The sequence below is a fragment of the Arvicanthis niloticus genome, chromosome 21 (genome assembly GCF_011762505.2).
Source record: "Arvicanthis niloticus isolate mArvNil1 chromosome 21, mArvNil1.pat.X, whole genome shotgun sequence".
NCBI lineage: Eukaryota > Metazoa > Chordata > Mammalia > Rodentia > Muridae > Arvicanthis > Arvicanthis niloticus.
Window position 1 is genome coordinate 51,459,214 of NC_047678.1, and position 25,020 is coordinate 51,484,233.

The 25,020-nt window shown below is 43.6% G+C and overlaps 1 long non-coding RNA gene and 1 pseudogene across 3 annotated transcripts; one reads left to right on the top strand and one right to left on the bottom strand.

Moving 5' to 3' along the window:
• Window positions 1-900: 900 nt before the first annotated feature.
• On the bottom strand, window positions 901-7,559 carry LOC143435396 (uncharacterized). Of its 3 annotated transcripts, none has more exons than XR_013105642.1 (3): window positions 7,440-7,559; window positions 6,916-6,980; window positions 901-1,026 (listed from the first exon to the last, which is right to left on the bottom strand). It is a non-coding gene; the product is annotated as an uncharacterized LOC143435396 (long non-coding RNA). The 3 variants fall into 3 exon arrangements; XR_013105641.1 differs by having other exon boundaries at window positions 6,916-7,013; window positions 7,440-7,521; XR_013105643.1 differs by lacking the exon at window positions 901-1,026 and adding an exon at window positions 5,911-6,032 and having other exon boundaries at window positions 6,916-7,013; window positions 7,440-7,521.
• On the top strand, window positions 2,026-3,692 carry LOC117693262 (putative sperm motility kinase W pseudogene; annotated as a pseudogene).
• Window positions 7,560-25,020: the final 17,461 nt, after the last annotated feature.

Below are 25,020 nucleotides of genomic sequence, written 5' to 3' on the forward strand. Positions count from 1 at the left end.
CCAGGAACCTAAAGAACGTCTGGCATTTCCTTGGAGCTTATTATGACAGTGGGATGGTCTAGGGTGATAGATTATGACAATAAGATGGTCTAGGGCGATAAGGATTCCATAGGAGGATAGCCCTAAGCAATGACCCTCGCCCAAACTTCCCGGTTTGCTGTGTCTTTATAACCTGCCCCCAAAATTAAAGTTTCAGAGCTTGAGCAGAACCTCAGACTTGCTCTCATTCTTTGTGTCTCTTGTCCTTTCATTCATTCGCTCCCTTCCCTAAGGTCTCGTCGAATCCCCGAGGGCAGGGGCACAAGAAGACATCAAAAAGATCATTCACCATCATCAAGTAGACTTCATCCTAGGGATTCAGGGGTGGTTCAATATATGACACAATCCATCAATGTAATCCAGTATATAAACAAACTCAAAGGAAAAAAAATCACAAGATTGTCTCATTAGATGCTCAAAAAGCCTTTAAGAAAATACAACACCCCTTCATGTTAAAAGTCTTGGAGTGATCAGGAATTCAAGGCACATATCTAAACATAATAAAAACAACATGGTAGATATTTTAAAAACGTAAAACATCTACAGAATATGGTGTTTTAAGAGTTTTTATTAACAAATGGCTCTTAAAGGGAGACATGTCTGTTCCTGGCAGCACCCCAACACTTCTTCAAAGAAGATGATGAGCACTGAAGAACCTATGTATATGGAGTTTACTTCAAATCTGACAAGCTAGAAATTGTGCTTGCCTAAACTGCAGACAGAATGCTCTCCAAGCTCGTGGTAAATAAGAGACAGGGAAGTCAATGGACAAGCTGCCAGAACAGGTAAGGAGTCCTTCACAATTCCTGCTTCACAGAAAAGTTTCTCAGATATTCTGGGACAAAAGGCTCAGGATGGATGCTCCAAAGTCTCATAGACACTTTTGATGACTGTCTGGGAAGCCAGCTTTCTCTGTCATTTCTGTAGAATCAGAAGTTGCTGGTGCTGTACTTCCAGGATACTCAGGCCATTTGACTCCTCAGGTCTCTGATGGGAAAGAAGACCAGGTAGTCATAGTCTCATCTTTCAGTTTAAATTGTTAAGGTTTGAGTAAATCTTATAAAGTCTAAGGAGATATTCTTAGGTCTATAATTGCATATTTTGAAAGAACATGATTTATGTATAGAAACTCAAACCCAATCACCAAGATAGTTGTGATTGTAGAGTACTTTTTTCCAATGTGGTCCAATACAAGAGAGAATGAACACTGTGAATGTAATTCTGACTGCTGGTTTTCACAGTTGTTCCTCTGCATTGCAGTTTACTAATGTTAGAGATGGGCATTTAGTTGGACTATGGGCAGGGTGGGGGGAGATGATATATAAAGGGAATTTCTTTGGTACTGTGTATAAGCATCACCTGTCAATAAAAAGCTGATGGCCAGCTAAGCAAGGGAGGAAATAAAGGGTGGAACATCAGGCAGAGACAGACAGAGAGAGAGAGAGAGAGAGAGAGAGAGAGAGAGAGAGAGAGAGAGAGAGAGAACTCGGAGAAACAGTGAAGACCTACAGATTGACCTTGAACTCTGAGGAAGACAGAAACATGAATCTCAGGAGAGACACCCATCCATATGTCAGACACAGACTAGAATAAACAGGTTGTATGAATTACAAGCTGGTTGGAGAATCAGCCAAAGCTTATGGCCTAGGCATCTTTTCATGAATAGGTCTTAGAGTCCTATTCTGGGAACAAGGAGGCTGGGTAGAAAAGCTCCCAGTTACATTTTGTGATGACTTGGCCGCTCTCTGCAGAACACTTGTCCAAAATGAACCTCTTCCTTAAAAGGCCAGATGGATGGTTTGACATAATCAACATCCAGCTACAAAGGCCACTGAGATACTCTGCTGCCTGTAATTGCTAAACAACCTTCACTGCTCTGAGTGTTTTGTGCTCTGACCTCACAAAGAGCTACTGTGATGGAAGAATGAGGGCCCTCTGCATAAGACTGTGGACTGGACTGTTGTATTTGTCCATACAGAGCAGGGAGCTGATATTGGTGACCTGTGGGAGGGACTCCTCCAATACATATCTAGTTTGTCAATTTTTGGGTTGTTGGACCTCGCATCCTGTGTGCACCAGAGCACAGGGAACACTTACCCTCATGGCCAGCAACTCCAAAAAGAAGAATATGGAAAGTCAGTACAGAGTGCTTTTTACTCTTGGCCAAGGTTCCTTTGGCACTGTGAAACTGGCCTCGCACCTGAAAACCGAGGCGCTGGTTGCCATAAAAACGGTAGAGATTTGCAAGAAGAACATCAGGGGGATACATGCCGAAATATCAGCATTGGAGACACTGCACCATCCCAACATTATCTGCCTCTACCAGGTACTGGTAACATCAAGGCACGTTAACCTTATCACCGAATATATTCCGGGAGGAAGCTTGTATGAAATCATTAAGGAAGATGGCCCGATGCAGGAGGAGGAGGCAAAGAAAATATTCGGGCAGGTAGTGTCAGCTGTAAAGTACTGCCACAGCCTGGATCTTGTGCATCATGACATCAAGCCGCAGAATATACTAAGGGATGAGGACGGTAATGTAAAGCTGATAGACTTTGGTCTGGCCATCACGTGCAGATCTGGCACATTACTGAAACGGCAGTGTGGGACCAAAAGCTGTTTCACTCCAGAGCTTGTACTAAGGGAGCCATTTGATGGGGAAAAGGCTGACGTGTGGAGCTTGGGCGTGGTACTATTTTTCATTAACATTGGGCACTACCCCTTCAGAGGAAACACCATGAAGGAGATGGACGAAAACATCACAACAGGGACCTATGACATTCCATCTCACGTCTCTGGGCAGCTGGAAAACTTAATCCACCAATTGCTCACAGTTGCCCCAGAGATGAGGCCGTCCACTGAGAGAATCGAAAACCATCCCTGGGTGGTGAAGTGTGAGGTAGACATCCCGACTGAGACCGATCCAGATTATAACATCATAGACAGGCTCTGTGGCATGGGATTTGATGCCAATGAGATTATAGAATCCCTGGACAAGAGAAAATACAATGAACCCCTGGGGGCGTATTTGATTCTAAAAGCACAGGCAGACAAGGGGCAAGAGCATGCATTTACAACTTCAGTTGAGACTATGGATTGGTGCCCTACACCACCCCCTTCACCAGCTGATCCCTCTATCTCTGGTCTTCCCTTGAAGAAAAGGACCAGTGAGTCCAACTTTAGTCTCCTCCACATACAGCCCTCAGAAATGCATGGGCCTGTTGCCCTGACACCATCGGGACAGGACGTGGCCACAAGTGTCTCCATGCCTCCAGTTGCTCTACATTGTCCAGAGAAAAAGACCAGCAGCACTTCCACCTGTGCCCTCCATAACGGATCTGTGGTGGCCCCCAGTGTCTGCAACAACATACTGGAGGAGGAATTGCCTATGCCACCTGAGCAACACTCTCATATACAAACATCTCCTCCTAAGAAGCCTGGGTGCTTCAAGAGACTCACCAGGAAAATCAGAGCAGGCCTATCAAGACTCTGTTGCTTCCCCTGTGCTCAAAAGACAAAGACCCCGAAAACATCCTCCAAAAAAGTGGCTCCCCTGAGAGAGACAGGAGGCAGAACACAGTAAAGGGTAAGCAGGTATGGGAGGAGGCATCTCTGCTTTGTAATTTACTTTCTATGTCTTTATTCATGTCTCCCTGCTGGAAAAATCAGAGAAGTGTACGTTTCTGGGGTCTCTTGGGATGGTCAGATGTATTTCTATTCCAGCTGGATTAAACCCTGATCCTTGGCTTACCACCTCAGGAAGAAATCCTGTTGGAGAATGCCTAGGTGGTATCTGATACAACCCAACTAGCAGTAATCAGCAAGAGACTGTGGGTACAGCCTGGGTGAAAGGGGGCTTGTGGAGCTGTTGTTTATGAGAAATGTATTCAGATCGAGACTCTGCTTGGGGACCTAGTGACTGGCAGAGTGACCATGATCAAACCGCAAAGGGACCATCTCAATGCCTCACTACAATTCTATTGGACAGGCAGAGTGTGCTGAGCCCTGTGAAGTCTGACATTGATGCTTAGATGCTTCCTGGGGAAGCTGAGCTGGATACTCAGTTCCTGTGTATCCTGCAAGCCCTTTAGTGAGGATATGGTTCGCAGTATTCTACCAGAATCTCCATAGTAGCATTCATAGCCTGGGCATACAGCACCCATAAAAGCAAGGAAGGAGCAGAGATGGGAAGTGTCCTTCCACAGCTCTGTTCTTCACACTTTACCTATGCATTCAGCCCATGTGCTGTCTTGGGCAGCTCCTGTGCAGGCACAGGACATGCTGAGTGATACCATGTCAGCATCCCACCCTTGTGCATACATAGGATGTGCCTTCATGGCCTCTCATACTAACCAAGCTCCCTTAGGTATCACTCTAAATTAAAACTCAACCAGCTTCTGAACTAGCTATCTTCCTGAGAGTCCACCCTGGGACACTTGTTACATTGTATGCAGCTGACATCAGGAGGCTTGGGGGACATAGAAAGTGGACTTCAGGTGTGGGAGATCTAGTTGCCCCCAGAATATGATCCAGCACCACATTCTAAAAGTGCTGCAGTTTAAGAAAGTCCAGGCTTCTGTCTACTGGGACAGTGTGATGAGTCTCTGTGTGGGGCTGAAGGACCACACACTGAGGTTTAGAGAACACAGAGAGACCAGTGCTTCCATCACGGAGATCACTCAGCCCAGGTGACCTCATTTCCTGTGGGAAGTGTGGGAGCAGGCACACAACACATCTGTTTCACTGAGCCCAAGAAACCTGCAAATCTTGTGAGTGAACCTCAAAGGCTTCCATGCCTGAGAAACAAGAATGGTTCCTAAGCATTCACCACATTTCTGAGCCTCAGTCTTCCATTTCTGAAGAACCTAGAGGAAGGTGTCTCCTGATTTTCCAGAGGGTAGCCTTGTGACCTGTCACTTAATTTCCTTGGAATTTTGTTCCCAGAATGTGGGCTGTTTGGCATGGTAGGGCTCAGTGTCCTAGGCATCTAGCTTGCTCTGTGCCTTCTGGGCTGGGCCTGTCCATGTGCTCCCTCTACCATCTGTGTTCCAGTTCATTGCTGGAGTTAAGTCTTCTCTCATAGGCCCCACTTCATTCTTACTTAAATGGAACCAGTCATCCAGTGTGAAAACAAGATCTGAGATTCAATCCCATGTTCTAGGCTGACTCTGTGTCAGGCTGTGATCAGTTACCCAGTCAGAAGACATTCACTAACCATGTGCTGTGTGCCAAGCCCTCACTATGTGCTCGATCCAGGGATCTTTAGGCCTGAAGGTGGACCTGTCCCCAAGCAACAGACATGCTGGCAGAGTCCAGGAAAATCAGGAAGACAAAAATGGTGGTGTAGGTCTACATGAAAACACCTAACATGGGAAGGGACCAGAGAGAATGCATGGTGGTCCAGGGAATCACAAGAGACACTGCTGTGAGGGCTACAGCAGGTCAGAGCCTGGGAGGGAAGAACAGTAGGCACAGAGGGTCATGGGGGAAGCCATGTGACATGTTGCCTGCCTGAATCCCTGGACATGATGGAGTCGTTCTGACAGCGCAGTGTTTGCGGTCACCCAAGGGGAAGCTATGTGTAAGTCACTTTAGGTGAAATGTCCTGAAACTCCTAATGACGCTCAGGCTCTGGCAGTCTTGATGGGCCACACATGGAAAAGACCTGAAGGATGCACTCCCCTGTGCACTGAGGACTGGAAAGCACAAGATGGTGAGCAGAACAGTGGAAAAGAACAGGGCCAGCCAGAAATGGGGACCATGGTGACATCACAGAGTCTAGAGGCCCTGTTCCATCTGTGGGGCTCCACCCTCTTTCACATATACCTGTATGTGTTTCAAAGCCAGTGGTGATTCTAAGTAAAAAAGTGTCACCAGGCAGTCCCTCCTGGACCTATGTTGTTCTTTGGCTCCTGATGTGTGCTTCCTGTCCAACTCAAAGGCTCAGCAACCTTGAAGAAACATTTTCAGTGCCTTAGATATTTCATTCTAGTCTAAAAAACAAAAAAACAAACAAAAAAAAAACTACAGAGAGGCATGGGTATACTGATCGGGTTATTTCTCTCCTCTCTCACCTGCTAGCTCTGGTCTCTCTAGAATTCTCCAGCTAAGACTTTAAGTACAGTAGGAAGCTACCATGCATGTTCTCTGATGAGGCTACCTTTTGCTAAAGACATGAACCAACAGGTGTGTGTCAACAACAGGTGTGTGGCACCCTCTTCATTGGTGCCATGAACACACAGAGCAGTAGGTCCTGTTTGGCTGTGCAGGCAAGCATTTCTTTAACTTCACACTCATGTGTATAACTATCCTGGTCGGAAGTTAAGAACAGTAAATGAAGGTAGGAATTTAGAGGCAGAGCCAACTGTAGGGGTCATGAAGGGTACTCTTTACTGGCTTCTTCACCAAGATTTCCTTGGCATGTTTCCTTCTCCCATCTAAGCTACCATCCAAACACAACTAAACACTCACAGTTAGTCACTAATCATGAAAATGAATGACAAACATACTCCACAATCTGATAAGGGCATTTTCTCAACAAGACATTTTCATCCCGAATGATATTAACCAAATTGTCAGAAAATTATCCAACCCAGATGGGGAGAGGCAATTCCTTTCTGGAATGCCAGGTACTTTAGGTTGTGAGCTGTCTTCACTCTTGGAACAGTAGACAGCCTGACCTCATCTCCTGTCACATTTTCACTAATTTATCTATCAGGTGTCTCAGCTGTGTACCCCTTCCCCATCAATTCTATTCTCCATATGTTTAATTTCTGGGATTTGTGACTGCTGTCTTTATCTGCAGAGGATGATCATTAGAGTCACTCTGGAACCTGGAACTGAAGTTCACACAGTGAATAGAGGTTCTGGACTTACCCTATCCAAGAGTCATCATGAGACAAAGCCCAATGGCACATGTGAGCTCTTTTCCTCTCACCAACCTAAAGGACATGAGGTTCCATTAGCTTCCTGACCTGCAACATGATAAAGTCCAGTAGTTGATGGCCTTGGTGAGTCTTAAAGGCCACTGCAAGTCTCAAGTGCAGTCTTTAGACATTCAGAAAAAGGTAAATGGTCCATCACTGCACTTGCTCCAGTGTCCTTCCCTCCTGAACCCTTTGGCTCTTACCCTAGTTGTAATCTACCCCGTGGCAGTTTCATTTAGTGCGAGGTTCTCCAAAAGGTGGACCTGCCATTGTCATGGTACCTGGGGTTCCCTCCCCTTGCATCTAATAATCCCTCCTTCAGCTTCTCCTCTACAGATGATGGTGCTGTGCTACAGAAGCTGGTGCCTGTGGGAAGGACATGGGTCTCTGACTGTGAGGGCAGTGGCTCATTATTGCAGAGGATCACATCTCAATATAACACTAAACTAGAAACACAAAGTAAAACTCTCCTACCTGAGCAAGGTATGCAGGAAAGATGTGAGGCTGTTGTACTCAGGAACAAATGTCCAAATAGAATCTAATGTGATGATCTGGTGCCTGGCAGAGGGACAAAGGTCAAGGCTCTAATGGGCCAACTCAGTGTCTCCCTGCAGTTCAGAAGAACACCCAGGTGCTGAGCTGTTTGTTTGGTGTATCAGTATGGAGCATCCACCAAGAATGGATATCAGCATCTGTAGAGGACAGAAAGACTGGATTCATACACATTCATTCTGCATGCCCAGCCAGTAAGACAACAGTCAATCTATTAAGGCAGTGTGTACATAATGATACAGAATTCTCCACAGGGATTCCATTCACAAGAACAGGGCCACTTTGGTTGCTGCTCAAACCATCTGATAAACAGAAAAGAAGACCTGAGGAGATGCCTTCAATCCCTGTACCCCAAGACCAAATAACACTCATTCTCATGGAATTCATGAGCTAGTCCTTGTTTCTCTTCCTTCTCCCATTCATTCTATCTCCTATCAAGGTGAAGACATTTCCTTCCTATGCTCAGAATTGAATCTTGTTCCAGAACTCAAGGAACACAGTTGGAAAGAGGATCTGGACCTCTCTGTCTTCACAAGTCTGCATGGACATTCAGGAAGGACAGTCTCTGGAATATCCTGTGCCAACTGCAGGATGTCCTAGGTAGCTGTGCTGTCCACATCTATGGTAGAAGCACTTGAGCCAATAGACTATGCTCTGACAAGGCCATTCTGCCCTTGACACTGATGTGATGAATTCCCTGTCCATATGAACACACCCCAGCCTGCCCCAACAGCATGCTACTGTCACTATGGGTACACTAAGGACAGGAGGACTATGACAGTAGGATGCTAGATGTAATTGTTTTACCTTATAAGACTGAAAAAGGCAGCTCAGGCCTCAAAGGAGTGGGCCTTCAAGTCTGAGAGCTGAGTTTGACTCCTGGATCTGAGTCAACACTAACACTCAGGAATCCAGGAGCTTTGAATGGTGGATGCTTCTGTTCACAATGGGAGAGTGGAAAGTCTGTAGGGTGCACTTAAGGAGTACTCACTCTTTGTAGGTCAACAGAGAATGAAATAGTCTCGTCAGATTCTTAGCTGGTCTGCTCCTGGGAAGTCACCATATTCTGACCCATCCCAGAGGATCTGCTGCACTCAGAGCAGTTGGTAAGAACCCTCCTCCACAACCCAAAGTCCCAGAGCTGCAGCCGAGAGACCAGCAGCACACTAGGGACACATCATCCACCAAACCCCGCCCTTCCAAATACCACTCCTTTTCTGCCCCCTTAGCCTGGTCCTTTCTGCTGGGGGAGATTCCTAGCTGATCCACTCCCATGAAGACACCATATTCTGACCCATCCCAGAGGGTCTGCTTCACTCAGAGCAGTTGAAGATCCACTGCACCCAGAGCAGTTGATTCCTAGCTGGTTGCTCCTGTGAAGACACCGTATCCTGACCCATCGGCACAGATTCCTCCTGATCTGAGCCAGTGTCCTGAGCAAACCTTGAGCACTATGTCTGTAACCAATCCCATAACACCCAGAGAAAGCTGGACTCCCAGGAGCTCTAACACCCCTAGGATCCCAGAGGCATCCTGACTCCCAGAGGCTCTGACACCCAGGATCACAGATCACATACTCAGCTGGACTCTGGGGAGTTCTGACATAACCAAGATAACAGGAGAGACAGGCTCGAGTCAGAGACAGTGAGTATAGACAGCACACTAGAGATAACCAGATGGCAAATGGCAAACACAAGAATGTAAGAAAAAGAAGCCAAGGTTACTTGGCATCATCAGAACCCAATTCTCCCACAATAGCAAGTCCTAGATCACACCTAAAAAGCAAGATTCAAATTTAAAATCACTCCTCATGATGATAATAGAAGACTTTAAGAAGGACATAAATAACTCCCTTAAAGAAATACAGGAGAACACAGGAAAACAGGTAGAAGCCCTTAAAGAGGAAACACAAAAATCCCTTAAAGAAGTGCAAGAGAACACAACCAAATAGGTGAAGGAATTGAACAAAATCATCCAGGACCTAAAAATGGAAGTAGAAACAATAAAGAAATCACAAAGTGAGACTACCCTGGAGATAGAAAACCTAGGAAAGAAATCAGGAGTCACAGATGCAAGCATCACCAACAGAATACAAGAGATAGAAAAGAAAATCTCATGTGCAGAAGATGCCATAGAAAACATTGACACAACAGTCAAAGAAAATACAAAACGCAAAAAGCTCCTAACCCAAAACATTCAGGAAATCCAGGACACAATGAAAAGACCAAAACTAAGGATAATAGGTTTAGAAGACAGCGAATATTCCCAACTTAAAGGGCCAGTAAATATCTTCAACAAAATTATAGAGGAAAACTTCCCTAACCTAAAGAAAAATGCCCATGAACATACAAGAAGCCTACAGAACTCCAAATAGTCTTTTCTAGACTAGAAAACTCTTTTCTAGATGACAGAACTAGAAAACTCTTTTCTAGACTACAGAACTCTTTCTAGTCTTTTCTAGACTAGAAAAGAAATACCTCCTGTAACATAATAATCAAAACACCAAATGCACAAAACAAAGAAATAATATTAAAAAGCAGTAAGGGAAAGGGTCAAGTAACTTATAAAGGCAGACCTACCAGAATTACACCAGACTTCTCACCAGAGACTATAAAAAGCAGAAGATCCTGGACTGATATCATACAGACTCTAAGAGAACAAAAATCCCAGCCAAGACTACTATATCCAACAAAATTCTCAATTACCACAGATGAACAAACCAGGACAGTCTATGACAAAACCAAATTTACACAATACCTTTCCACAGATCCAGTCCTACAAAGAATAATAGATGGAAAACTCCAACACAAGGAAGGAAACTACACCTTAGAAAAGGCAAGAAAGTAATCTTCCAATAAACCCAAAAGAAGATAGCCACACAAACATAATTCTACCTCTAATAACAAAAATAACAGGAAGCAACAATCACTTTTCCTTAATATTCTTAACATCACTGGATTCAATTCCCCAATAAAAGACTTGACTAACGGACTGGATATGTAAACAGGACCCAGCATTTTGCTGCATACAGGAATGTACCTCAATGACAAAGACAGACACTACCTCAGAGTAAAAGGCCTGAAAACAATTTTACAAGCAATGGTCCCAAGAAACAAGTTGGAGTAGCCATTCTAACATCAAATAAAATTGACTTTGAACTAAAAGTTATCAAAAAAGATAAGGAATGACACTTCATACTCATCAAAGGAAAAATCTACCAAGATGAACTCTCAATTCTGAATACCTATGCTCCAAATGCAAGGGCACCCACATTCATAAAAGAAACTTTACTGAGCCGGGCGGTGGTGGCGCACACCTTTAATCCCAGCACTTGGGAGGCAGAGACAGGCGGATTTCTGAGTTCGAGGCCAGCCTGGTCTACAGAGTGAGTTCCAGGACAGCCAGGACTACACAGAGAAACCCTGTCTCGGAAAACCAAAAAAAAAAAAAAAAGAAAAAAGAAACTTTACTGAAGCTCAAAGCACACATTGCATCTCACACAATAATAGTGGGGGATTTCAACACCCCACTCTCAGCAACGGACAGATGGAAACAGAAACTAAACAGAGACACAGTGAAACTAACAGAAGTCATGAAACAAATGGATTTAACAGATATCTATAGAACATTTTATCCTACAACAAAAGAATATACCTTTTTCTCGGCGCCTCATGGTACTTTCTCCAAAACAGACCATATAATTAGTCACAAAACAGGCCTCAACAGACACAAGAAGACAGAAATAATCCTGACCCTATTAGATCACCATGGACTAAGGCTGATCTTCAGTAACAACAAAAACAACAGAAAGGCCACATATACATGAAAACTGAACAGTGCTCTACTCAATGATAACTTGGTCAAGGAAAAAAATAAAGAAATTAAAGACTTTTAAGAATTTAATGAAAATGAAGGCATATCATACCAAAACTTACAGGACACAATGAAAGCAGTGCTAAGAGGAAAACTCATAGCTCTAAGTGCCTACAAAAAGAAACTGGAGAGAGCATACACTAGCAGCTTGACAGCTCACCTGAAAGCTCTAGAACAAAAAGAAGCAAATATATCCAAGAGGAGAAGAAAGCAGGAAATAATCAAACTCAGGGCTGAAATCAACCAAGTAGAAACAAAAAGAAGTATACAAAGAATCAACAAAACCAGAAACTGGTTCTTTAAGAAAAACAACAAGATAGATAAACCCTTAGCCAGACTAGCCAGAGGGAACAGAGACAGTATCCAAATTAATGAAATCGAAACTGAAAAAAAAAGAAACATACCAAGAAAATTTTTAAAAATCATCAGATTGTACTACAAAAGCCTATACTCAACAAAACTGAAAAACCTGGAGGAAACTGACAATTTTCTAGACAAATATCAGATTCCAAAGTTAAATCAAGATCAGATTAACCATCCCAGAACCCCGAAAGAAAAAGCATTAGTCATTAAAAGTCTCCCCACAAAAAAAAAAAAAAAAAAGCCCACGATGAGATGGTTTTAGTGCAGAATACTATCAGAACTTCCAAGAAGACCTAATACTAATTCTCTTCAAACTATTCCACAAATAAGAAACAGACGCTGATGTGGATGTCAGGAAGTGCAGGCTGACAAGAGCCTGATATAGCTATCTCCTTAGAGGTCTGCCAGAGTCTGACATACTCAGAGGCAGATGCTCACAGCTAACCATTGAACTGATCAAGGGGTTCCCAATGGAGGAGTTAGAGAGAAAGAGCTGAAAAAGCTGAAAGGGTTTGTGGCCCCATGAGGAGAGCAATAATACCAACCAACCAGAGCTCCCCAGGGTCTAAACCACCAGCCTGGGAGCACATAGGGAGGGATCCATGGCCTTGTTGGGCATAGGTGGGAGAGGAGGTCCTTGGTCCCATGAAGGCTGGACAACGAGTGTGGGGGAATTCAAGGGTGAGGAGGTGGGAGGGGGTAGGTGGGGGCACATCCTCATAGAAGCAGGAGGAAGGGGGATGGGATAGGGGGTTCCTGGGTGAATTGGGAGGGAATGGGGTAAGGGGATAACGTCTGAAATGTAAATAAAATACCCAATAAAAAAATTTTAAAAAAAGAAACAGAAGGAACACTATCCAATTTGTTCTATAAAGCCACAATTACACTCATACCTAAACCACACAAAGACCCAACAAAGAAAGAGAATATCAGACCAATCTCCCTTATAAATATCGATGCAAAAATACTCAATAAAATTCTGGCAAACCCAATCTAAGAACAACACATCAAAACAAGCATCCATCATTATCAAGTAGGCTTTATCCCAGGAATGCAGGAATGGTTCAATATAACAATCATCCATCATGATCAAGTAGGCTTTATCCCAGAAATGCAGGGATGGTTCAATATAAGGAAATCCATTAATGTAATCCACCATATAAACAAACTCAAAAAAAAAAAAAAAAAAAAAAAAAAAAACCACATGATCATCTCACTAGATGCTGAGAAAGCATTTGACAAAATTCAACACCCCTTCATGGTTAAAGTCTTGGAAAGATCAGGAATTCAAGGTCCATACCTAAACATAGTAAAAGCAATATACAGCAAACCAGTAGCCAACATCAAACTAAGTGGAGAGAAACTTGAAGCAATCCCAATAAAATCAGGGACTAGACAAAGCTTCCCACTCTTTCCCTATCTATTCAATATAGTACTGGAAGTCCTAGCCAGAGCAATTAGATAACAAAAGGAGGTCAAAGGAATACAAATTGGAAAGGAAGAAGTCAAAATATCATCATTTGCAGATGACCTAATAATATACATAAGTGACCCCAAAACTTCCACCAGAGAACTCCTAAACCTGACAAACAACTTTAGCAAAGTGGCTGGATATAAAGTCAACTCAAACAAATCAGTAGCCTTCCTCTACTCAAAGATAAACAGGCTGAGAAGGAAATTGGAGAAATGACACCCTTCATAATAGTCACAAATAATATGAAATACCTTGGTGTTAATCTAACAAGCAAATAACAGATCTGTATGACAAGAACTTCAAGTCCCTGAAGAAAGAAATCAAAGATCTCAGAAGATGGAAAGATCTCCTGTGCTCATGGATTGGCAGATTAATATAGTATTGTATAATATTGTAAAATATTGTATAATATAGTATTAATATAGTATCTTGCCAAAAGCAATCTACAGATTCATTGTAATCCCCATCTAAATTCCAACTCAATTCTTCACAGAGTTAGAAAGAGCAATTCTCAAATTCATTTGGAATAGCAAAAAAAAAAAAACAGCATAACAAAAACTATTCTCAACAATAAAAGATCTTCTGGGGGAATCACCATCCCTGACCTCAAGCTGTACTACAGAGTGTTGGGGACCAAACTAGTCCCACGTTGGGGCAGCTAAAAAATGCCTAGGCCTGAGCAAAATGTTGAGGCCCGGGCCGACCCACGTTTGGGCGGCCACTGTATCCCGGCACAAGCTGCTGCTCCGGTCTGCAGGTCAGGTTTCAGCAAGAGCGAGGGTGAGGGCAGATTCTACCTAATGTCTGATGTGTATGAATCTCTCTCTCTCGTCTGATGTCTGATTCTGTCTTCTATAGTCTCCCTAATGTCTGAGATTCGTCTCTGATGATCCCCTGTATTCTCTGATCTCTGTACTTCTAAATCACACACCTTTAATCTCACACACCTTTAATCTCACGCACCTTTAATCTCAGGGTATCTAAACCAAGATTATCGGAGTGTTCTCAGCTGTTGTAGGCTATTGTAATTCAAGTCTCATGTCAGGGTATATGGCTCAAGATGGCTGCAAAGCTGATAGCTGCTTTCTGCTAAAAGTCGGCCCCCAACAACAGAGCAATAGTGATAAAAAAAACTGCATGGTCTTGGTACAGAGATAGGCAAGAAAAACAATGGAATAGAATTGAAGACCCATAAATGAACTCAATCCATTCCTATCTCCTTGTACAAAACTCAAGTCCAAGTGGATCAAGGACTTCCACATAAAATGAGATACACTGAAACTAATAGAAGAGAAAGTGGGGAAAAGCCTTGAACACATGGGCACAGGGGAAAAGTTCCTGAACAAGACACCAATGGCTTATGCTCTAAGAGCAAGAACTGACAAATGAGACCTCAGAAAAGTGCAAAGCTTCTGTACGGCAAAAGACACTGTCGATAGGACAAAACAGCAACCAACAGATTGGGAAAAGATCTTTACCAATCCTACATCTGATAGAGAGCTAATATCCAATATATACAAAGAACTCAAGAAATTAGACTCCAGACAACCAAATAACCCTATTAAAAAATGGGGTATAGAGCTAAACAAAGAATTCTCAATTGAATATCAAATGGCTGAGAAGCACCTAAAGAAATGTTCAACATCTTTAGTCATCAGGGAAATGCAAATCAAAACAACCCTGACATTCCACCTCGCACCAGTCAGAATGGCTAAGATCAAAAACTCAGGTGACAGCAGATGCTGGTGAGAATGTGGAGAAAGAGGAATACTCCTCCATTGTTGGTGAGATTGCAAGCTGGTACAACCACTCTGGAAATCAGTCTGATGATTCCTCAGAAAATTGGACATAGAATTACCTGAGGACCCACTCCTGGGCATATACCCAGAAAATGCTCCAACATATAATAAGGACATATGCTCCACTGTGTTCATAGCAGCCTTATTTATAATAGCCAGAAGCTGGAAAGAACCCAGATGTCCTTCAACAGAGGACTGGATACAGAAAATGTGGCAATTTACATAATGGAGTACTACTCAGCTATTAAAAACAATGAATTCATGAAATTCTTAGGCAAATGGATAAAACTAGAAAATATCCTGAGGTAACCCAATCACAAAAGAACACATGGTATACACTCACTTGTAAGTGGATATTAGCCCAAAAGCTCACAATACCCAAGATATAACTCACAGACCACATGAAGCTCAAGAAGAAGGAAGACCAAAGTATGGGTGCTTCAGTTCTTCTTAGGAGTAACAAAATACTCATGGGAGCAAATACAAAGAGAAACTGTGGGGAAAAGACTGAAGGAGAGACCATCTGGAGACTGCCCCACCTGGGGATCCATCCCATGTGCAGTCACCAAATGTAGAAACTGTTGTGGATCTCAGGAAGTGCATGTTGACAGGAGCCTGATATACTTGTCTCCTGAGAGGCTCTGCCAGAGTCTGACATATACAGAGGCAGATGCTCGAAGCTAACCATTGAACTGATCATGGGGTCCCCAATGGAGAAGACAGAAGCTGAAGGGTCTTGAGGCCCCATGGGGAAAGTGACAATACCAACCAACCAGATCTCCAAGGGTCTAAATTGCCTGCCTAGGAACACACATGGAGGGACCCATGGCTCTAACTGTAAATGTAGTGGAGAATGGCTTTGTCAGACATTGGTGGGAGAGGAGGTCCTTGGTCCCATGAAGGCTGGATAACCCAGTGTAGGGGAATTCAAGGGCCAGTAAGGTAGAGTGGGTATATGGGTGGAGGCACATCCTTACAGAAGCATCAGGAGGAGAGGATGAGATAGGGGGTCTCTTGTGGGGGAACTGGGAAAGGGGATAACATCTGAAATGTAAATAAATAAAATATCCAATAAAAAAAGAAAAAGAAAAGAAATAATCTGTCTCCCTGGACATCTTGGCCCAAATGAGAAAAACAGCATGCCATGGGCTTCTCCATTTGGGAAACAGGGTGGGAGTGGGAACAGACAATGTATATATACTGACCCCTTGAAAATCACAATTTGAGAGGAAACCTCTGAAGCTGAATCACTGTGAAACATGCTGTCTTCCAGTACCAAAATCCTTCCTGAAAGCAGAATACACTACCAAACAACCAGAACCCTCAAGTAATGATGAGTAAGGTGACAGGTGTTCTGGTGTCCTGTAACACCATCAGGAGCCCTGAGGCTCACCTTCTCCTATACTTAAACGTAACCCACATCAGTGCAAGTCACTCCAGGGCAGCTGTCACTCTTCCAGAATTTCTGCAGACAGGAAAGCTAAGGAGGCCTCCTCTTCCTTGCTGTCTTTTGTCTTCTCAGAAAGCCTAAACACTTAAGTCCCTGCAGATTTCTTAACCTTCCCTGAACTCCCTGATCATCCAGTGTTCCAGGACTCTCCAAGTCTTAGGAAAGAGAAGACTACAGACATTTGCAACTCTGATCCTAGCTAACTGAGCTTCCAGTGCTCAAAGACAAAGAATGGACTGAGATTTCTGAGGCGTCTCCATAAAACCTGTCCAGAGTCAAGCTCTGGGGAGGTCTAAAGAATGAAGTGTGTTCTCCTTAGGGCCAGAAGACACATGAGGAGTGCCAGAGTAGATACCGAAGACACAGTGTCATGGTGTGGAGCCCAAGGCCATGGAAGGCTACTGAGAAATCTAATGCCTGTATGAGTGAACCTAGACTTGAACAGTGTGGGTAGACACAGTCCCCTTCACTGTAGTCTGCAGTGTTGTCACCATCTCCTGCAGAAGCTTATGTCACAGTAGACTATTCTCTGACAAAGCTACTCTGCCCTTCAAGCTCATGTGATGATTGTACTATATTCATTTAGACACCTGGCCTTACAAGGTTCTACTTGTCACTGAGGTGACAGTAAGGACAGGAGGGCTATGACAGTGTGAGGCTGCATGCAAAAATGATGGGAGGCCCAGCTGTCCCTGTAAGCTACACTATAAAATGCCTGATTCCCTCTTCAGACCTTCATTTTATGCTGATGTCCTCCTAGTGACAACTCTGTTTCCAAAAAAGAGCAACTTCTTCCCTGACTCTCCCTCAGTTTTCCTCCCCAGTCTTAAGATTTCAAGTTGATTCTTTTTTCTATTTCTTCTGCCAGATGCATTTCCTACTGCAAAGTCCCTCCCTCCATTAAAAGTTAGCAAATGGTCAGCATTTCAGACTATATTCCTACTACTAACCTATTTAATAAATTAGGACCATTTCAGTGCTACTAGGTATATATGAGATTTACAGACTTTACCCTTATTTTCACAGATGGTATGGCTCTGAAAGCCCAGAACCTTGCAAAGCATCTTAAATTTTTTACATAATTACTCACTCACTTATTCTTCCTCTCCTCTATCCTATTTATCTTTCTCTTCTCTCAGTTGCTCTGTCTATATCTGTCTCTGTTAATCTATTTTTCTGTCTGTGTCTCAAATTCTCTACATGCTTGTTCGGTCTTGCATGTGCTAGATTCGGTTCTCTCTTGTGCGCTTTCTCATGTGCCCTTTCTCTCTCTCTCTCTCTCTCTCTCTCTCTCTCTCTCTCTCTCTCTCTCTCTCTCTCCCTCCCTCCCTCCCTCCCTCTCTCATGTGTGTGGGGGGGAGGTATATTTTCTGCATAGCCTGTGGAGGTCAGAGGATAACTCTATTGAGCCATTTCTCAAAGTTGGTGAAATATCCAGGAATTGAACTCTATTGGCTATTCTTGGAAAAGTTTCTGTAAGTGAAGCGCCTGACAGATCTGAAGCAGTGCCAGTACATGCAGAAGTACCTGAATGGTCTGGGAAGTAAGAGCCTCGGCCTTGGCACACACATGTGCTGTTCTCCTTCCTTGGGTGTAAGTCAGGACAACCAGATCTTGTATGACCCACAGACTTGCCTTGGTTGTTGATTTGGGATCCTCAACCTCTCAGTTTAGTTCTCTAACATTAAGTCTTATAGAATCTTAGCACCCTACTTCATTTGCCCCTATTCTTTCTGCCTACCTTTACTCTGACAGAATTTTCTTTGGCTGTGACAGTAAGCCTGGAATATTTTAGGACATGGCTTCCCACATTAGCATATCCAGAACCCTTACACAAGATGCTCTTATTTACTTTTTGAGCAGACCAAGGCAGCAACCCTAATCCTGACTCAGAAGTGAGAATGAACTTAAAGCTCAGAGCATGACCTACTGCAGTGTGGTTCCTGAGCCTGAGAGTTCACAACTCCACTGTCCAAGTTTCATGGTATATTCAGTGTTGGGACCTTTTCAATACTTTTCTTGGCTATGTCAACAACTATTTCTGTGGAAGCTGGAGTCCAGAAAGCAAGAGGCAGGGTTTTCTTGCATGATCTTGACACATGCTGATTCTTCTGCCTTCCATCTCCACGTTCCACATTAAATATACCACATTTGTCCAAAGGTAATGTCTGTTTCAGTGTCCTGCACTTGGTGAGAAGGTTGGAGCAAGTGTCGAAGGAGTGTAGGTCAAGCTCTGGCTTTAATCAGAGAGTCTGAACTAGACCACTGATGCTCTGGGAAACATTTGTCTTCTTGATGGGAACTTCATCTGCTGTAAATAACCAACAACCTGTTCAAGGAGCAATGTTCCTCTGCCATGATGAAAACCAGGTAGACAGTCCACAGTATGAAATGGGTCCCAGGTCTACCACCTTAACACTTCCAATTCTGTCTTCTAGGGATCACTAACAAATTTGCACAGTCCTACCTCCCAGAAGATGAGTCAAGGTGTTGCAGTTAGCATGACTTGTTACATGAGACTCAGAGGTTCACCACAAATACAAAAGCCAAGATTCAAATCACCCTTCAAATGGTCTTTCCTCAGTCTCCCCTTAGAGACAGAACTGAAATTCACCATGGATCTCATCTTTTAGATGCAGGTTAGATGATCACATTAGAAAACCTAGGTTCTGATGCTAAGACACTGGGATTCCAAACGGCCTTAAGGGGAGAGGCCACAAAGTAGAGCTCAGTACTGCCAATCATGCCACGTATAACTGATGTCCTGGGGTTCTCTTCTCAGGGGAAGCATTGGGAAATATCTGTATCATGTAAAAGGAAACTCCCAAACACTCTTAGGTCACTGCACCTAGAGCAGAGACTTTGACAACACCACATCCTAAAGCAAGTGAGGTTGGAAACATGCTTGCATATGACTAGTCCTATCACTCCTGCTGCAGCTGTTGTGAGGGATGTACCCCATATATCTTTATCCAATGTCATCCAGGTATGAGTTAAATACTCTTGCTTGAATCACAACACAATGCATCTAAATTGTCAATATATAGAAGGACAGGGTATTTACTATGTTCTAGTAAATGTACCCATGTCTGTAACTTAGATAAGTGATATACTGTGTCCTTGTGAGAAAGGGGAAATCAGGCTGAGGAAGGTCTCTCCTGAGGATGACTGCTCTAACATCACAAAAACTCATCAAGGCTCACAGGAAAGGGCCACATTTGAAGCCCTTGCTGACATCCAGACCAAGGATCTTTCCTTCCTCCTGGCTTTCTTTGTAACAATTTCCCCTCAGACACACCCATTTCAGTAATTCTCACAGCCATCACCTTGGCACATAGTCTGGATGTCAGCCAACTCTTCTATCTCTCCCTTTATGTAACATGGAATGGCCATGTCCAGTGTCCTAACAGTTCTAGTAAGCCCACTTCACTACACAGCAAGGCCTGTCACAGAAGGCTTTGCTGTGAGCCATGCATCTTTTTCCTTTTGTTTGCTTTCTTTGTAAAATAGAGCTAGGGAACGACATCTGAGGATGAAACTCCCTGCTGTAAGTCTTCACACATGCCATATCATGTCCTTGGCATTTTTGGGTGAGCCAAGGCACCAATTCCATCCATTGCATACAGCAACTAAAACACACCCCATTCTTTCCTGACCAGGCCCAGACCTCACCTCCAAACTATTCATCTTTCAATTCTCCAAAGTCCAGTTGATGAGCTAACACTTGGAAGAAGAAAGGGGAAAGATCCTCTATTGAGCATCCTCAGGGAGTTTTAGCCATCCAGACCCATATACAAGCAGGCCACAACTACAAGCTAGTCTTTGTGAGCACCATATCTTCTAGGGGCATGAAGCAATCAATAACATTGGGATTCCTCTAAAGTGACAATGGCCCATACTCTCACAACAGAGTGCTACTTTTTTTTCTTTTTAAATCTTAGGCAAGAACTTGTCTCCTTCTCCCACAGGTATCAGGTCATTTTAGTACTGCTCACGCTGGGAAATGAACACATTCAATCAGAAGGTAACCTATTTCTTCTGGTCCAACAGGGAGCCATGGATCACTTTCTGATTATTTCTGCTGCCTGAAGATCCTAGGATCTTCCTAGTTTAACATAGGGAGCCAGTGGGCTACAGGCCAGTGGAATCTGATACAGATATGCCTCCATTTCCTGCACCTTCTGCCTAACCCCCTACCCTGCTCTCTGGATTCCCAGAAAGTTATGATGTTCTTTAAGCTTTCCCAGTCTCTCTAGAGAACTCAATCTGGCTGGTTATTAGCATTTCCTTTGGAGGATGCCAACTGAAAAGACATGAGCTTTTATTATTGTCCTTGCATGCTTTTACTATTCTATGTTTATACGTAAACATTCATTTTAAGATCAACTTAAAACTGTACAGACAAGATGTATTCAGAAAAGTATCAATGCTATTGTCCAGAGCTATTATGAGCCAGAGCCCCTGTTCCACTCCCCACAGGTTATCTCATCACCAAGTTTTGCTCCATCTTTCTGGTATTTGCTCAGTTGCATCTTACCCATTTCCTTCTGGTTTCTAGCAATGATGATCCTGCTTTTAACCAGCAGACTTATCTCATTTTTCTCAGGTGGTTGTTCGGTAGATCATCTCCCTCGTCTTGTCTGACCTGCAGTTACCATTTAAAAACAGCTTGCTTGCAAGAAGGCGTTGAAAAGACCACTTACAAAGTTGTATTTATGGGCTTGTCAAGGAAACTTGTAGACATGAGACAGAGGTGGGTCAAGAGAAACACAGTAAGCTGAGAAATCCTGTCAAATCCCAGATGAAGATCAACTTAAAACTGTACAGACAAGTTTCAAATGTGTTCAAATGTGTGATGCTCAAGAGTGTGCTTAAACTTTGGAGAACTTGTTTGATACTGAAGATCCTAAATAGTCCTTTTCAAAAGGCTAGGCTTGGGCCTAGACATGCAGAGTTTAAAAAATTTCCATTTCAGGTTTCATGTGTACCCAGGGCTAAAAGACAAATCTATTAATATCCTTTGGCATTTGCAGAAATGTGTAAGCCCAGCTGTCACCAATAGATGTCATGAATGATCCTTTTCTTGTCATCCTTTAAGCTTTTAGCTTCCCTTTCTCGCATGTGTGCTTCCTGCCTCTTGGCCTATACCATGCTTTTTTCTTTGCAGTACCAGCCTTTCCAAACAATCTGGGACAATACAAAGCCTGGATGATGTTGACATGAGGTGTCTGCTGGCTTATGCCCTAAATAGATGCTGAGTGAGTTGTGGGGTTTTCCTGAGTTCAAAGTACCTGAGCAGAGTGAGGCAGGATAGGTACCCACAGTCTGGAATCAGGAGACATGCTTTAGCTATAATGTGCTACTGTAGAAGACAGCACAGATGGGGACTACATCCATAGCTGGCTTGCTCCTCACTACCCTCACAGCTTTTCAACTTAGACTACCTTTGTTGTAGTCAAAGGTACAGTACAGTGTTATGAGTTACTATTCCTGGGTTGGTTGATGAGTTAGGATTGTCCTTAATGGACAATCTGTTTTGTAGACCAATATGTGCCACCATTTTGAGCTGTCTTTAGTATCAAGTCATGTGAACCCTCCAGAACATTTCCCACTCATCATCCTGAATAAGCCCTCCAAACAGCACTGAGAATTCATGTCCCAGAAAACAAAACTTCCTTAGATAGCTGTGACATCTCTGGGCCCTCCTAAGCCAATCCTGGTGGAGAGTGGAGCTCTGTCAGTCATTGGAGCAGTCTCTCTGCTGGCGCAGGATAAGCAGCATCCACAAAACTTAAATTGAGATGATCTCAACCCTTTTGATTATTAAGTAGGTGTTCAAAAGGGTTGCCGGCCACCCTATTTGCACAAAAGAGGGAAGACTTAAGTCCGTTGGGCTTTTGGACCCCGCCTGTGTGTTTGGCAAGGTACAGGTATGGGAGGACATCTCTGGACAGTGGCATGTCTGGACTGTCTCACCATTTCTTCATGATACTTACATGACACTGGGACTTGGAGAGGGCACCTTAAAATTACATAAAAATGTAATCTCTGCTGTATGAGTTTGGGGCTGTGTACAGTAGAGCAGGCATGCATCGAAAGTAGCTTTTGGACTTTTTCTATGGTGCAAGAACCACTGGCTATCATCCTTACCCCTGGATGTGTTTACATATGTGTTCTAGCCCTTGAGCTTTTGAGTCTTCAGGGGCAAATTTTTGGTGGAGTCGCTGCAGGATCTATGTGTGGGTCTCTTTGCTTATCTTCTGTAGTCGACATGACAGGTGATGCTTTCTGTAACTAGGTACATGGTCTATGAACCGGTAGTTGTATCTCTCTCCCCCATGGGAGTACCCAGGATCTTCACAGCCTCTGTGCTCACCCCATTCTTGAAGCTCTTCTACACCTGCTCCCCAGTCATTGACTGACCACAAGTGATTAAACATTTAATGTTTCCATTCTTAGCCCCATTGTAGGAAGCAGAACAAAGCCTGGAGATGTCATGCTGTTCACCAGTTCAGCCAGTGCAGAAGAGCCTGCAACCAACACCAGAACTTCTGAGTGCTAGGACCCTGACACTTTACACAGGGTATCTAGGATGCCTCTGGACAGGCAGTGTGGCACAAGTTAACTCACTCCAAAAAAGCCTGACTGACATATGCAGAGCCCACAAGTCCCTGTCTCCGTCTCCTTGGCTAACACTTCAGAGAGATTCTGATTCTTCTGACAGGAGAGCTCCAGCCAAAAAGTTCAGTCTTTAAGGTTAGAGGGACAAGTATAGCCATGAGGGTTTTCATATGTATTGTTGGAGTGCTAGGATGTCTGCTAGGTACAAAGACTGGTGGGAGATAACTGGGAACATATCTTCTGCAAGACAACCATTCTTTTCTCAACTTACACAAGCTCCTTCATTTTGTTCTCCATATTCAGCCTCTTGACACTGAACTGTTTGGCCCTGCTGATGCCCCAACTTAGCAATGGATTGCAGTCAAGTAGCCTCATCACTATAAGGACAGATGACATCCTTAGGAAGTACTTGAAAAGCATCTATGTGTAGGAGAAAAGTGCAAGAATCAAAATAGCAGGCATTTCCAGATACAGAAAAACTCAGATCTGAGGTTACCTCCAAATCCTAGAAGAGACAGAGACTCCAACACCAGAAAAGAAGCCTGTTGCTGAAGCTCTTGGTAACAGGTCTGTGACTGTGAAACTTATGTATCTGTGGACTCCAGGTTCAGGAGTCTTGTGCCCAGGTATCCAGTCCTCCTCTCATACCTCATTTGGTAGAACTTTCCAAGTCTTGACATTGTAAATGTTATGTGCTGATGGTGTCCCACTTGACACATAAGCTAAGAACAATAACCTCTGAGTAGATATAGGGCAAGGTTTAGACTTAGGACCTCATGTAAGCAGAGATGAAATGCAAGGAGTAGTGACATGTCTACTGGCTGAGGAGCTCATTTCTCATCTGCTCTCTTGCTAGAATTCGCCAGGAGACTGAGAGTATGGTGGAGAACAAAAGAGGTATCCTAGGGTTTTCCATGGCTCCTTTATTTTAGTCAGCTTTCTGCAGCATCGTGCTACCATTATCTACACATCACCTGCAAGCAATATGTTGCTAATATTTACCCAATGTCTTCTAGCTGGCAAAGCTCTTAAAGCAACCCTTTGCTGTGTCTGCTGTTTTAACAAGATACACAGCCCTGGCTATATAGAACGCTATGCTTCATCAAGATTCTTAGGTCGCATGAAGATTTTAGCTATGTTATATGTCTGCAATGTGGGGTTTGGGAAAGTGGCTGTTGCCTCAGATGTGCAACCTGATGAGGGTTTGTCACCCCTGATGAGACATAGGTGCCTCATCATGAGTTCCACTGTCCTTAGGACAGGCAACCATCAAGCAAGGATGCTCCCTCTTTACAGAAGAGATGGAAAGACTTCTGAAGCTTCTGCAACTTTCAAAAAGTGGTTCTGATAAATGGGAGAGTGCAGTGCCCTTGAAGCAAGGAGAAAGCACTGACTTAGGATGAGACCTCAGGCTCATCATATGTTCATTCATTCATTCACCCTCTCTCCCCCTCTCACTCATCCATCCCTCCCTCTCACTGAAGAAAAAAATGGGCCTAGAATGTGCCCAGGTTCTTCTGCCCGTGAATATGGTCTCCAAAGTCACTCATTTTGTTGTTCTGACTCCCATAAAAGGATGTTTTTGGATTCAGGTCTCTGAACTCAATTACCTATTTCATGGCAGTAACAGAAACTTTTCCAGACTGCTGCCTCCCTCCCAGAGCACTCACTCTGCACTGCAGTATACTGAACTATCCTGTACTTTTGTGACCATGGGTTCTTTCCTTTGCTTGGGATCCCCATTCTGCAACTGTGCATTGTTTCTCCTTCTCAACTCCAACATCCAGATGATCCTGTTTAAGTAAGCCAGAGACTTCATGAATCCACTGGGGTCCCTCTGCTCTCTAGAAACACCCTGGAGGAATTCTAAGTGAGTCTTCATATATCACTGGGAACCTGAGAGGTTGGAAAGCTAGCAAGCTT